Consider the following 15,615-nt stretch of genomic DNA (forward strand, 5'->3'; position numbering starts at 1 on the left):
ATAAACAGGGAGGAAATGGTTGAGGAGGTAAAGGTGGCTGGGACCCTAGGAGGCAGCGATCATGCTATTATAGAATTTTGGATAACTAGAGGAGGAAGACATGTGAAGACTCAAACTTCAAGGTTAGATTTTAGAAAGGCAGATTTTAAGAGACTCAGAAAGAGAATAGGAGGGATCCAATGGCTGGATGTCCTTAAGGACAAAAATGTCCAGGAAGGATGGGAAATTTTTAAAAATGAGATTCTCAAAGCACAATCGTTAACAATCCCGAAAAGTAGGAAGAATGGGAAGCATTTAAGGAAACCAGGATGGATGAACACAGAACTTAAACACATGCTAAAAAGAAAGAAAGAAATGTTTATTAAATGGAAAGAGGGAGGCATATCTAAAGAAGATTATAATGCAGTCTGCAGATCCTGTAGGGCACGTATCAGGTTAGCTAAAGCTGACAATGAATTAAGGCTTGCAAGAGATGTCAAAAGCAATAAAAAAGGATTTTGGGGGTATGTCAAAAGTAAAAGAAAAGTCAAAGATGCTATAGGATTTTTACAGGATGAAAATGGAGAAATGGTAAGAGAGGATGTTGAGAAGGCCGAACTTTTTAATTCCTATTTTGCATCTGTTTTCTCTCAGAAAGAAAATGTAACATCAACTGATCTTCACTGTCCTTTTAAAGGAATAGAGGAATCCAAGTTATCAGTAAACAGAAAGATTGTGAGGGAATATTTAGCTAACATAAATGAGTTCAAGTCTCCAGGTCCAGATGAATTACACCCCAGAGTACTGAAGGAGATTGTAGAAGAAATTTTAGAACCACTCTCCATAATCTTTGAAAATTCTTGGAGAACAGGAGAAGTCCCAGAAGACTGGAGAAGAGCAAATGTTGTTCCTATCTTCAAAAAGGGGAAGAAGGTGGACCTAGGGAACTATAGGCCGGTGAGTCTGACTTCTATACCAGGAAAGATCTTTGAACAAATTATTAAACAACATGTATGTAAGTACATGGATAAGAATGAAGTGATTAACCAGAGTCAGCATGGGTTTGTAACTAACAAGTCATGTCAGACTAACTTAATTTCCTTCTATGACAGAATCACTGACTGGGTGGATCAGGGAAATGCTGTAGATATAGTATATCTTGACTTCAGCAAAGCATTTGACAAAGTATCTCACATCATCCTTATTGAAAAAATGACCAAGTATGCAATGGACCAGGCAACTGTTAGGTGGATTCATAACTGGCTTAGTGATCGGACTCAAAGGGTGGTTGTAAATGGCTTCACATCCAGCTGGATGAATGTCTCAAGTGGGGTACCACAGGGCTCCGTCCTGGGACCTGTATTGTTCAACATCTTTATCAATGATTTAGATGAAGGAATTGAGGGTAAACTGATTAAATTTGCTGATGACACAAAGCTAGAAGGGATAGCTAATACTAGAGAAGAGAGAGAGAGGATTCAAAAAGACCTAAATAAACTGGAGCAGTGGGCAGCAACCAACAGAATGGTTTTTAACAGGGAAAAATGCAAAGTACTACATCTGGGCAATAAAAATGAAAAAAGCATATACAGAATGGGAGGAATAGAGCTAAGCAACAGTACATGTGAAAAAGACTTAGGTATACTAATAGATCATAGACTGAACATGAGTCAACAGTGTGATGCAGCAGCAAAAAAGGCAAATACAATTCTGGGATGTATTAACAGAAGCATACAGTCTAGATCACGTGAAGTCATTATCGGTCTTTACTCCTCTTTGGTCAGACCTCATCTGGAATACTGTGTACAGTTTTGGGCACCACATTTTAAAAAAGACATAGACAAACTGGAGCAAGTTCAGAGAAGAGCGACCAGAATGGTGACTGGTCTGCAAACCATGTCCTATGAGGAACGGTTGCAGGATTTGGGAATGTTTAGCTTGCAAAAAAGAAGACTGAGAGGAGACTTAATAGCTGTCTACAAATATGTCAAGGGCTGTCACATTGTAGAAGGATCATCTTTATTCTCATTTGCACAAGGAAAGACTAGAAGCAATGGGATGAAACTAAATGGGAGGAGACACAGATTAGATATTAGAAAAAACTTTTTGACAGTTAGGGTGATTAATGAGTGGAACAGGCTGCCACGAGAGGTGGTGAGTTCCCCTTCAATGGACGTCTTCAAACAGAGGCTGGACAGACATCTGTCTGAGATGATCTAGTGAATCCTGCTTTGAGCAGGGGGTTGGACCAGATGACCCAGGAGGTCCCTTCCAACTCTACCATTCTATGATTCTATGATTCTATGTTAATCCTTTGCAAAGTGTCCAGTAGACGTTCACACAAGTATTCTGGCTGTCAATCACTATACCCTCCCAGACACCTTCCCTTGGTGTTGATTGATCGAATTTCAGTGTTAGACATGTCAATGTTGCAGAATATTGACAGAGTCCATCAACACTAAGGGGAAGGGGTTGGGGAGGAGTTAGTGATCAGAGAAAAAGCACTTGCCTGGGTTTGGGACCGCCCACTGGGCACTTCCAAACTAATGTGCATAAAAGTTTAGTTTCTCGGCAATGCTACGTCAATTTGTAGCAAGAAAGGTGTGTTTTCATATGCGTTCAAGTGTACTACCCAGCGGCGTTATTGGTTTAGTACGGAGAAATCTTCTGACAGCTGCTCTTTATCTGTAGCAATGACACCTATGGTCCTGAGAAGTATGTTTGCAAAGTACAGACTGATGTCACGGGTGTGTAAGGTATGACAGACTGTCACTCTGCATCCGGCTGTAGAAGGTCACTGCGCTTGGCATTGCAGACGCCTTCTTGATCCTCTCATCTCTATAGTATAGTGATATCTTTCTCCCTTTAGGACCCACCAGCGACCTCCACCTTTTGCTGCTGATTGACACACCCTTGCTTGGTAGTTAAAAACTCTCAGGTTCTCTAGAGAGTCGTCAGTGATAGTTCTATGTACCTGTGTGAAGGCTTGGAGTACTAGCAGTCGGCTAGTCTCATCTTTGGTGCCCTTGGAGGACAGTTGGCGTTACCTCTCTGGTGTCTGCTCAAGTGTATCCCCTTTGTTTGTTTACCTTGTTGTCTTTAGTTTGAAGTGAGGCCTCACTAGTGCTCACCTCCTCCCCTCCCTATCTAGGGCCCAGCTCTAGGGACATTTAGGGTTTTTGGTTCCTGCTCGGCGATAGGTGCAGAGCCTATATAGAGACAATAGGGTAGGCAGTGATATTAGATCTGCCTAGGGTTCTCCACTCCCCCTTTCCCTAGTTGTTGGGCTCCCTTCCCCCTCTTCCTGTCGTTGTACACTTATGCCTTCTCTCACCTTGCATGACAAGTGACTTATCAACCTAACATCTGGCATTGTATAATCTCTAACCCATCCTTCCCAGCACAAGAAGCGTTGGTGTTATGCACACGCCCGGACTGACTGGCGTGAGCATGGTTAGTGATCCCACTGGACCATGAACCGAGGAGTGCCTGGAGGGGCATGACTAAGTATCAGCTTGGTCCGACTAAGGTCGCGCGGCGGCTCAGTCGACTCCGTGAACCAAGGAGGAACCGAGCAGAGGGACCAGTTGCTACTCCAGGTCAGACCCCGGTCACAGCTGTTGACCCACACCGGGGAATGCAGGAACAGGCAAGTTAGGCTGGCATACTGACAGGTGGGTACTGGCAGGCACAGCTGGTATGCAGACTGGTGGGTACTGGCAGGCACGGCTGGTATGCAGACCGGTGGGCACTGGCAGGTAGGAACGCAGGCAGAATAGGGACCAGTACAGACTGGGATACAGGAACAGAGCCGCATGTGCGGCAGACAAGCAGAGCAGAGCAAAACCCGCAGGTGCGGTAAACGAGCAGAGCAGAGCAAAACCCGCAGGTACGGTAGACAAGCAGAGCAGAGCAAAACCCGCAGATGCGGTAGACAAGCAGAGCAGAGCAAAACCCGCAGGGGCGGTAGACAAGCAAAGCAGAGCAAAACCCGCAGGTGCGGTAGACAAGCAGAGCAGAGCAAAACCCGCAGTTGCGGTAGACAAGCAGAGCAGAGCAAAACCTGCAGATGCGGTAGACAAGCAGAGCAGAGCAAAACCCGCAGGTGCGGTAGACAAGCAGAGCAGATACACGAAAGGTACTTACAATGAAGTAGCGAGTGGACACTAAACTCACAAACAGAAGTACAGAGACAACGAATTGGAGTTAGGTGCAGGTTCAGAAACTGCAGGAAAAGGGAAGAAACGAACATAGAGACAAACAAGTAGGACAGTGTTCAGACAGGAACTGAACCAGGAACAAGATACAGTAACGAGCCTGGGAACTCAGCCCCCAGGGTGGCGGAAACAGGCTAGAAGTCACAGATACAGGTAACGGGCCTGGGTATACAGCCCCCAGGGTGGCGGAACAGACTAGAAGTCACGGATACAGGTAACAGGCCTGGGTACTCAGCCCCCAGGGTGGCGGACAGGACAGGACCTGGCAACTAAGTTGCACAGAACACACTGAAAGAAAGTGTTGCTCAGGCACCTCCTACTGGTAAGTTGGCGGTCTTGCATGGTGGGAGATGGTAAGCCATGTCAGCACGCCGCCAGGGATGTTACAGTTGGGCAGATAGGTCACCTCTTGTATACCATCTGCCCGAGTATGGCTACCTGTAGTCTTATACCACCTATGCCGAGCCATGCAATTTCTCCAGTATGGTGGCTCATTGCTCAGCATTCCTGTCCTGTAGTACTGGCATCTGACCAGTGGCAACATTTGCATGAAGTTCATATGTTCTTAACACGTTTATGAATTTTTTGTACAGTATGTGCACTCTGGTCTCCTTCCATATTCCAAAGACATTCTGATACTTTAGTTGTAGAGTTGAGCAAAAATATTTCCAGGACACTGATCCAACGGCCATGTAAGTTCTCCGTGGCCACCAGACCAGAGCACTACGAACCTCCTACCATATGCAACATAGTTATCTTCAGATTAGTAGCCCGCCAGGATGTCGTGCTAGAACATAGTAATGTCTTGGCAGCTATCTTATCAGAAGAGGCGCGATGGATGGAGTAGGTAGTAGGAGGTTTCCAGTGCTCTTATCCGGTGGCCAATGTCTGAAGCTGCGTGTCAAAACATGTGCCTGAATTTTGGTGCACATATCTGGCACAAAATAAGCCAACTAGTAGGTGGTGTAAACGAGACATTCTTAAAATACACCAAATTTATCAAACAGCGTGAACCACTATGATAAATCTCGAGCATTTTGAGTCTAAGTTTGCACCGTGTAAGAATTCGATTTTGATAAATTTGCCCCATTGTCTGTACAGGGCTGCAGAATAGGTTGGTGCTATATAAATATGTTGGTGCTATATTCCTAGTTCACTAAATTAGCCTACCCTATAAATCCTGCAGAACAGAGTCACCTTCATGCCTCCTGCATTTAAGAGGCCAAAAAAAAATCCACACAGAGAATATAGGGAACATACACTAATTGACTTTGTGAGCCTGTCAAGGCTAAATGCTAACAACACGCTGAACGGTATAATCTCTTCTGTAGGTTTATAAATCGCCCCCAGCACTGCCTGATTCTCCCCTGGCTTTACAGATCATCCTGATGCCTAAACAGAGGCGATGATCAGATACGCTGCCATTATCAATATTAGCAGTTCTTGAAGATCTGCTCTCTCAATATTCTGGATGTAAAACTGTGACCTGATGGCAGAGCTTTAGAAGTGCGAGTCAACAAGAGCCTCTGGTGTAACTCTGTCAGGGACCTGCAGTCTGACAGCGGCACTATGGCGCAGAGCGAGCAATAACACAGACACGGTGTGCTGCTGATAGTCCATGACATGACCAATGGATTACACCCCTTTATCACCAAGCAAAATTAATGAATACAGGGTTTAATGGTTTGATTAGGAAATAAATATTTTACCAAAATAGTTTGTGGTAAATTATTAATTTAGCTAGAAGTGACATAATCTGAAGTCCCCAAGCTCCTGTTAGAACAGGGCCGGCACCCCTGCACATGTCCCCTTCCTCCTCCCTGCAGGGATGCTGGCGTGTACACATACCCTTCTGCACTCCCCCAGCGTTTCTCTCCTCCCAGGGCCTGTCCACGGCATGCAGGTCTCCTGGGAGAATGCTTAGGGAACACGTACTCCCTGCTTCTTAAAGGGGCGTGTGCTTTTGAAAATGTCCCCAGCCAATGGCTGGGAAACATTAGGTATTTAAGGCACCTTCCCCAAATGGGAGGAGCCTTATGGACTTCATTAGCATTAGTGAGTTCCTGCTACCTAGTTGTAAGGTCCCTGTTCCCGAGTTCCTTGTATCCGATCCTGTCATCTGACCCAGTCCATTCTGTCTGCACCTGATCCGGTCCGTCTTGTTGTTCCTATACCTGAACCCGTCCTGCCTGTGCCTAGTTCTGATCCTGATCCATCTGGTCCACACCTGTGATTCTCCACCCGAGTTCACTCAGTCTACCCAATCCAGTACCTGTCCTGTCTGCCAGTTGCATGTTCCATAGTTATCCAGTTCCTGGTCGTTTCTCCTTCCCTGCTCCTTTAGGGGTCAGCTGCGGCGTCTCCAGAGTCTGTCCTGGAGTAGCACATGGCGTTGTCACACAAGGTGTGGAAAAGACTAAGTGCAAAACGAAGGGCAAAGGGGAAGGGAGCCCAGATTCTAGGGAAAGGGGTAGTGGAGACCTCCTAGGCTGATCTGATATCACCCTGTCTCCCCTATCGTCCCTATATTGGTTCTTCACCAATCACCGCACAGGAACCGAAACCCTGTATTTCCCTAGCTCTTGGCGCTGGATAGGGAAGGAGGGGGATGAGCACTTATCAGTCCCCACTAACAACTAAAGACAACAAAAGAGACAAACACAGGGGAAAGTAACTTAGCTTGAGCCGACTTCAGAGAGATTACACCAAACGTCCTCCAATCACCAAAGAGGAAGTAAGCAGACTGCAACAGCTCCAAGCGTTCACCAGAGAACATGTGAGTATAACCGATGCCTCCCTGTAACAAACAGCAAGTATTTAAACACCCAGGCCTGGGTGTCAATTAGCAAGAGGGTGGTAGCCACTTGGTCCTAGAGTGAGACAGCTAAGAAGGTGTCTGTAATGCCAAACAAAGAGATCTTCTTCAACCAACTGCAGGGCGACTATCTGGCACTTCTGGCACACCCATGACAGGCGTCCACCGGGGTTCAATTCTAACCTCACCATCGGGCTCTAGTGAAGAACCAGGTATTCACTTAGTTATGCCCCTCCAGGCTTTCTCCAGACCGCTGCACAGTGGTTCCACAACCACGTGCGTAACACTAACTACCATACACCCAGAACCAGAAATAGCATTGATCTTCACACTTACGGCAAAGAAAATGTGCGGCCCCCCCCAGATCAGTAATAAATTGTTATTAAAAGCTAACTCACAAGTACCAATTTAATTAGTATAAGGCCGAGATCAGACACTCATATTTCACTGATTGCAATGGCCCGGACTGACCGTGGGTCTCCTCACCCGAATGTACAACCTCATATATAACCTATATGTTTGACAATTCAGGTCACGAGAGCCGCAGTCTGATTATCGCAGTACTTACTGTACAGTTGAATTTTACTCCAGTCCGGCGTGGAATAAAAAACGCTTCTTTATATATTGGATCAAGAATCATCATTTTGGTTAGTGCAGCACAAAACCGTGAATTGTCTTTTCCTTCATATTCATAAGACTACTCTCTCGACTCCTCCACATACAGAAACAGTTGGCTGAGTGTTCCTGTGCCCTCTATGAGAAAGCTGTTGCCAGAATCATCTGGCAGCAACTTATCTCCCGATAAACAAAAGGAACAAGTAGTTGAATTTCTATGTGTTCCCTGGACATAATCTGTCGGAGACGGTCATCGGCTTCTAAGCACATTAGGTAGTCAGCTGATCCCACCGTAATCCGCGGATTTGGCCAACTTTTATCTAATGTGTATGGGGGTCTTTAATCAGTTGGTGATAAAGACCATCGCCAGTGAGGAAGAGACTTCTGAGTGACAGCTTTTTGGCTGCTCACCTGTCACTGACCCGTGGCTAAAAGAATTATAATGACGGTTTGATTGCAGTTTTAGTTATATAAACATTAAAGCTACTATTGCTTATAGGGGTACTTGGTGTCTGACACTTTTTATAGGGGTATTCTCCATAAAACACTTTATGGGGACACTTTTTTTAGGCATTTTTTAATGTCACTGTCTAGTCAAGCTTAAAAATGATAGGTAAGTCAGTATACCATTACTGTATAAGGAACGATTACCTACAATTTCTTTTCGTCAGGTCCCTCTCCTTTGCTGCGTTTTAGCTCAGCGTAGCTGTGATATGTGACTACAGTTTATGAGCAGTGTCTACAGGAGTCTCGGGTAGTCTGGGACACGCCTCTGTCTCCTTATTGGTTGAGACTGCTTCTCTCTCCCTCCTCTCTGCTGCTCTACCTCCTCTGATTGGCCGCTCTGTATAAAACCAAGTACATAATTACTAAACCTTAAGTGATAAAAAGATGATGATCAAGTAACTGCCACACATTTACTCAAACAGATAAGCTTTAGTGAGGGGCAGTCTAAGGGTTTGCTTTAATTAGGGACAGACACTATTTATAGAGGCAATTCCCAGCTCAAAATCTTTGTGAGGCACACTCAAGCTCGGACTAATTACGAGAGCACTCTCTATTGCCAGGGTTTATAGGAACACTCTCGGACTGACACTATTTCTGTATATAAAGCCTACATTGACACAGGTCCCTGTAACTCAAGTTTACATCAGTAGTGCCCCTAATTTTCCTACAAGACTCTTTTTCTGATTTTTGGAAAATTGGCTCTGGATCACAATGGACTACCCCCCAAAAAATGTCTCAGCAGTGGTGTACAGAATATCCATCTATATCAAGGTTGCACCTGTGGCACACAATGCTTTTCTGTGTGGCCCCCAACTAGAGATGAGTGAACCCAAACTTAAAAGTTTGGTGTTCGTACTGAACCAAAACTTCTCCTGGAAGTCCGTTTTAATGTTTGGAGCTCTGGGGAAAGTCGGGCAGAGAGAGAGAATTTTTCCAGTTCCAAAGTTCGGGTCCCCATTGTTTTCAATGACGTTCTGGTTCAAGTTTGGGTACAGTTCTGGTACCTGAATCGAACTTCCATCCCTACCCTCAACCAACCCTGGCACCACTATATTTAGAGATTCCTCTGTTTGCCACGAGGTTTACAATTTGCCCGCTCTTTCTAAAATGTAGTTTATGGATGTTGAGAAAAAGCTCAGCTTTCATACAGTACAATGCAGAAAGACTATCTTATAAGTGACACCTTCCACATCTCCAGTGATAAATGGGTGAGCAGGGGGCACTTACTTTAGTCTCTAGACAAGTGAAGCACCTGAAATGGAACTTCCACCTATCAGACATTTATGGTGTGTACTGTCGATATGTCATAAATATGTCAAATGGAAAGATTTGGTTATTGCAGCAACAGTGAGTGATACAACGTGACCTTCTAACCAAAAACACGGTGCACCCCTTCCCTCTCTCTCTTGCAAGGACTTTTCTTTGTGTATAAGTTTTTCATCAATGTGCTAGATCCAATTTTCATTCATTTTTGGTCCTTGTGTCCCTTTTTTTCTCATTTGCAAAAAAAAAAAGTCCAAAACTTCTCCTTCCCACTAAAAAGTAAAAAACACACAAAACTCGATGACACGGGTGTCATTCAAGTGTTATATATATTTTTTAACTGGACCCGTTAACTTGAATAGGCAAGATTGATCCGCACATCGAAAAAAAATGGACATGTCTTAAACTTTTTTGGGAGACAGTCAGTCCACAAAAAGCAAACATGTGGACATGTCTATAAATCCTAAAGGCTTGTTCACACGTTTTGTTTTTGTGCGAAAAAAAACACAGCGTTTTACAGTACCATCAAAATGAATGAGATTTCTGAAATCTCATGCACATGTTGCTGCTTATTTTTTCCTTGCAGATTAGAAGCAGTTTCCAATGAATTGGGGGGAAAAAAACACAAAAAATGCACCTATTTTACGCAGCGTTTTTCCAGACATGTTTTTGGTACAGAAATTTCTGCCTCAAATACTTAATGTGTGCACATACCCAAATGGGTACATGCACGATCAATGAAAACATGGATACGGAAAGACGGATGTCTGAATGATGCCCAATATTGACCAAAGTAGATGAGAGTTACAGATTCTCGCACACATTGTGACCATAGATAGACATTATGAGATTATGAAGAAGGAGCAGCAGGTTGAAATAATGAAAAAAATATTCTGTAACGAACCGTCCTCAGTTTTCTTTATTTTCGAGAGGAAAATTCTTCACATTTAAAGGAATAAGTGCGGCTTCTTTAAGATTTAACACAACCACGGCGTGTACGGGAATGGAAAACTATAAAGCAATGATAATTATGGATGCCTGGGAGATGAAGAAGGATCACGCTTGTGCCATGTGAGCAATTGTGGTTCATCACATCACTTATATAGAGTAGCTCTTCGCCCGCTCTATTTTATATGGAAGAACAGCAGATTAGAGATTAGTTAAGTCTATAGCTGCTGCAGAGTGACCTGTGCGCCGCTTATCTGCCGCAGACAGTTTTAGGGAGCGCTTGTTTATATCTTGAGCAGGGTGACTCCTATGACTGGAGATTATCAGGTGCAGCCTTGGCCATTGCTAGTCTTCCAGCTGAAAGACCTCCAGAATCCATTTATCAGGAGCAGGCTCAGGCTGCCGGCGTTATCTGCACTTTCCTCCTATTTGTATTTTAGCCTGTACCTGGCATTATTTCCATAACTTGTCTGTGCAGGGCCCATGAGGTTACTGCCTGTGGAATAAGTAGTGCAGGCGAGTCAAGCTGAATACAGAGCAGGCCGGCGATAAACTTTCAGCATAACGAGCGGCGTAGCCAGATAAGGCCTTATTTTATAACTCGCCTCTATGTCTAGTGTTTTCCTGGATATTAGGCTGAACAATATAGAAGTGCTGAGTATTACAAAAATAGCTAAAGATGTTAAAATAGGTTGCATCTCATAATCAAATATGGCTTATTTCATCCAGAGACAGCGCCACTCCTATCCGCGGCGCTGTTTCAGGAAGGAAGTGAATGTTTTTTTTCCATCTCTTCAGACCAATCATGTTAAGGCTAGGTTCACATTCTTCCTTTGCGCTATGCAACACTGCTCTGAGAGTTTCCACCTAAATCCCCCCCACCCCACAAAAAAACCTGATTTAGACAAAATCTCAGATGGAGCAATTCACTACCAGGAACAAAGAAAGAATTTTGCAGTGTTAGGGAAGCGCTAGAACAACTAGACAGGGGATTAAGGTTATAACACACAAACCTTTTATTGTTTAATACGCTCTCTAACGCCACAACGCATTTTGACGACACAGAACTCTGGTAGACCTCCACTTTTGTGTCCGCCTAAAAAGATGGACACCGCCGGAACGGAGACAAGACAAGAGGACAAGAAGACTCCTTCTGCCTTTTTATAGTGAATGGCTCTATAGGGACAGATTTTAATAGGAGGCAGATGTGCAGTACCAAGGCCCGGCCACTACCAGAAGACGGAGCAGCTCAGCAAACAAGCACTTCCGGCCGGAGGCCGCCGACACCGATAACAGCACATCGACGGGGGTGCTGGGTGTCGGACCCTGGCCGATCAGACATTGATGACCTATCCTAATGATAGGACATCTATATAAAAGTAGTGGACACTTGCTTTAATAATAGGTGCTTTAAGAGTTCCCGATACGTGCGTCAAACACCCTACACCAGGGGTCCTCAAACTTTTTAAACAGGGGGCCAGTTCACGGTCCCTCAGACCATTGGAGGGCCGGAATATAGTTTTTAAAAAAAACTATGAACAAATTCCTATGCACACTGCACATATCTTATTTTGAAGTAAAAAAAAACAATACAGGAACAAATACAATATTTAAAATGAAGAACAAGTAAAGTTAAATCAACCGGTATTTCAATAGGTAGGTAACTGTACCCAATAGGCAGCATAGGTCCCCAATAGGCAGGTAAATATCCCCAATAGGCAGGTAAATGTCCCCAATAGGCAGGTAAATGTCCCCAATAGGCAGGTAAATGTTCCCAATAGGCAGCATAGGTCCCCAATAGGCAGGTAAATGTCCCAAATAGGCAGGTAAATGTCCCAAATAGGCAGCATAGGTCCCCAATAGGCAGGTAAATGTCCCCAATAGACAGGTAAATGTCCCCAATAGGCAGCATAGGTCCTCAATAGGCAGGCTGTTTCCCCCTTATAATGTCCTATGCTGGCTGTTCCCCCCTTATTATGCCCCATGCAGGATTTCCCTTTCTCCCACCATATAATGCCCCGTGCAAGATATCACTCCCCTGTCTTTATAATGCCCCATTCAAGATGTCACCCACCCCATATAATGCCGCATTCAGGATGTCACCCCCCCCCCATATAATGACACATGCAAGATATCACTCCCCTGTTTTTATAATGTCCCATTCAGGATGTCACCCCCCCATATAATGCCCCATGCTGGATGTCACCCCCCATATAATGCCCCATGCAGCATGTCACCCCCCATATAATGCCCCATGCAGCATGTCACCCCCCCATATAATGCCCCATGCAGGATGTCACCCCCCCATATAATGCCCCATGCAGCATGTCACCCCCCCATAAAATGCCCCATGCTGGATGTCACCCCCCCATATAATGCCCCATGCTGGATGTCAACCCCCATATAATGCCCCATGCAGCATGTCACCCCCCATATAATGCCCCATTCAGGATGTCACCCCCCCCATATAATGCCCCATTCAGGATGTCACCTCCCCCCATATAATGCCACATTCAGGATGTCACCCCCCCCATATAATGCCCCATTCAGGATGTCACCCCCCCATATAATGCCCCATTCAGGATGTCACCCCCCCATATAGTGCCCCATTCAGGATGTCACCCCCCCATATAATGCCCATTCAGGATGTCACCCCCCATATAATGCCCCATTCAGGATGTCACCCTCCCATATAGTGCCCCATTCAGGATGTCACCCCCCCCCCCCATATAATGCCCCATTCAGGATGTCACCCCCCCATATAATGCCCCATTCAGGATGTCACCCCCCCCATATAATGCCCCATGCAGCATGTCACCCCCCCATATAATGCCCCATGCTGGATGTCACCCCCCATATAATGCCCCATGCAGGATGTCACCCCCCCATATAATGCCCCATGCAGCATGTCACCCCCCCATATACTGCCCCATTCAGGATGTCACCCCCCCATATAATGCCCTATGCTGGATGCCACCCCCCATATAATGCCCCATGCAGCATGTCACCCCCCATATAATGCCCCATTCAGGATGTCACCCCCCCCATATAGTGCCCCATTCAGGATGTCACCCCCCATATAATGCCACATGCAGGATGTCACCCCTAATATTATGTCCCATGCCTCCATACATTAAAAAAAAAAATCCAATACTCACCTCCCTCCTTGCCTGCTGCCGCTGCTCAGGTCCGTACTCCAGCGTCTCCGGCGTTGTCTCGCTCTGCGCTCCCTGTGACGGCACTCGGGAGGGTGCGGTGTAAAGACGTCACTGCACCCTCTGACCGGAGACATCACAGGGAGCACAGACCAGGAAGACAGCGGATCTACAGAGGCTCGGGGAGAGGTAAGTATTGGGCTGCCGGGGCTCTGAGCAAGCGGGGGGAAGGGCGGGCAATGGCACCGCTCTCCTCTCTTCCGCCCATAGCCCGGCGGGCAGGATAAAAGTCCTCCGCGGGCCGTAGTTTGAGGACCCCTGCCCTACACCATAATCCCTAGCCATAGATCCTTATTCATCCAAAGGTTGACTATAAAGTTTGCACTTTTCTATACAGTGTGCCACCCAAATAAAAATGGCACAAAATATCTAAATATATACAGTACAGACCAAAAGTTTGGACACACCTTCTCGTTTATAGATGTTTCTGTATTTTCATGACTATGAAAATTGTACATTCACACTGAAGGCATCAAAACTATGAATTAACACATGTGGAATTATATACTTAACAAAAAAGTGTGAAACAACTGAAAATATGTCTTATATTCTATGTTCTTCAAAGTAGCCACCTTTTCTTTGATGACTGCTTTGCACACTCTTGGCATTCTCTTGATGAGCTTCAAGAGGTAGTCACCGGAAATGGTTTTCCAACAATCTTGAAGGAGTTCCCAGAGATGCTTAGCACTTGTTGGCCCTTTTGCCTTCACTCTGCGGTCCAGCTCACCCCAAACCATCTCGATTGGGTTCAGGTCTGGTGACTGTGGAGGCCAGGTCATCTGGCGTAGCACCCCATCACTCTCCTTCTTGGTCAAATAGCCCTTACACAGCCTGGAGATGTGTTTGGGGTCATTGTCCTGTTGAAAAATAAATGATGGTCCAAGTAAACGCAAACCGGATGGAATAGCATGCCGCTGCAAGATGCTGTGGTAGCCATGCTGGTTCAGTATGCCTTCAATTTTGAATAAATCCCCAACAGTGTCACCAGCAAAGCACCCCCACACCATCACACCTCCTCCTCCATGCTTCACGGTGGGAACCAGGCATGTACAGTCCATCCGTTCACCTTTTCTGCGTCGCACAAAGACACGGTGGTTGGAACCAAAGATCTCAAATTTGGATTCATCAGACCAAAGCACAGATTTCCACTGGTCTAATGTCCATTCCTTGTGTTCTTTAGCCCAAACAAGTCTCTTCTGCTTGTTGCCTGTCCTTAGTAGTGGTTTCCTAGCAGCTATTTTACCATGAAGGCCTGCTGCACAAAGTCTCCTCTTAACAGTTGTTGAAGAGATGTGTCTGCTGCTAGAACTCTGTGTGGCACTGACCTGGTCTCTAATCTGAGCTGCTGTTAACCTGTGATTTCTGAGGCTGGTGACTCGGATAAACTTATCCTCAGTTGAGGTGACTCTTGGTCTTCCTTTCCTGGGGCGGTCCTCGTGTGAGCCAGTTTCTTTGCAGTGCTTGATGGTTTTTGCAACTGCACTTGGGGACATTTTCAAAGTTTTCCCAATTTTTCGGACTGACTGACCTTCACTTCTTAAAGTAATGATGGTCACTCGTTTTTCTTTACTTAGCTGCTTTTTTCTTGCCATAATACAAATTCTAACAGTCTATTCAGTAGGACTATCAGCTGTGTATCCACCAGACTTCTGCACAACACAACTGATGGTCCCAACCCCATTTATAAGGCAAGAAATCCCACTTATTAAACCTGACAGAGCACACCTGTGAAGTGAAAACCATTTCCGGTGACTACCTCTTGAAGCTCATCAAGAGAATGCCAAGAGTGTGCAAAGCAGTCATCAAAGCAAAAGGTGGCTACTTTGAAGAACCTAGAATAAAAGACATATTTTCAGTTGTTTCACACTTTTTTGTTAAGTATATAATTCCACATGTGTTAATTCATAGTTTTGATGCCTTCAGTGTGAATGTACAATTTTCATAGTCATGAAAATACAGAAAAATCTGTAAATGAGAAGGTGTGTCCAAACTTTTGGTCTGTACTGTATATACTGTATGGTATATATTTTTACCACAGTAGCCAATGGGCAACATA

The 15,615-nt window shown here is 45.2% G+C and overlaps 2 protein-coding genes across 4 annotated transcripts in view; one reads left to right on the top strand and one right to left on the bottom strand.

The window, feature by feature from the left end:
• MACROD1 (mono-ADP ribosylhydrolase 1) overlaps positions 1–15,615 on the top strand; it is a 912,057-nt gene that overhangs the window by 520,203 nt on the left and 376,239 nt on the right. The gene's annotated exons all lie outside the window — the stretch shown is intronic.
• The window catches only part of FLRT1 (fibronectin leucine rich transmembrane protein 1), a 236,995-nt gene that overhangs the window by 38,514 nt on the left and 182,866 nt on the right, over positions 1–15,615 (bottom strand). The gene's annotated exons all lie outside the window — the stretch shown is intronic.

Source organism: Phyllobates terribilis, unplaced genomic scaffold (assembly GCF_046119375.1).
Source record: "Phyllobates terribilis strain yellow unplaced genomic scaffold, ASM4611937v1 Scaffold_13__5_contigs__length_258822181, whole genome shotgun sequence".
Taxonomy (NCBI): domain Eukaryota; kingdom Metazoa; phylum Chordata; class Amphibia; order Anura; family Dendrobatidae; genus Phyllobates; species Phyllobates terribilis.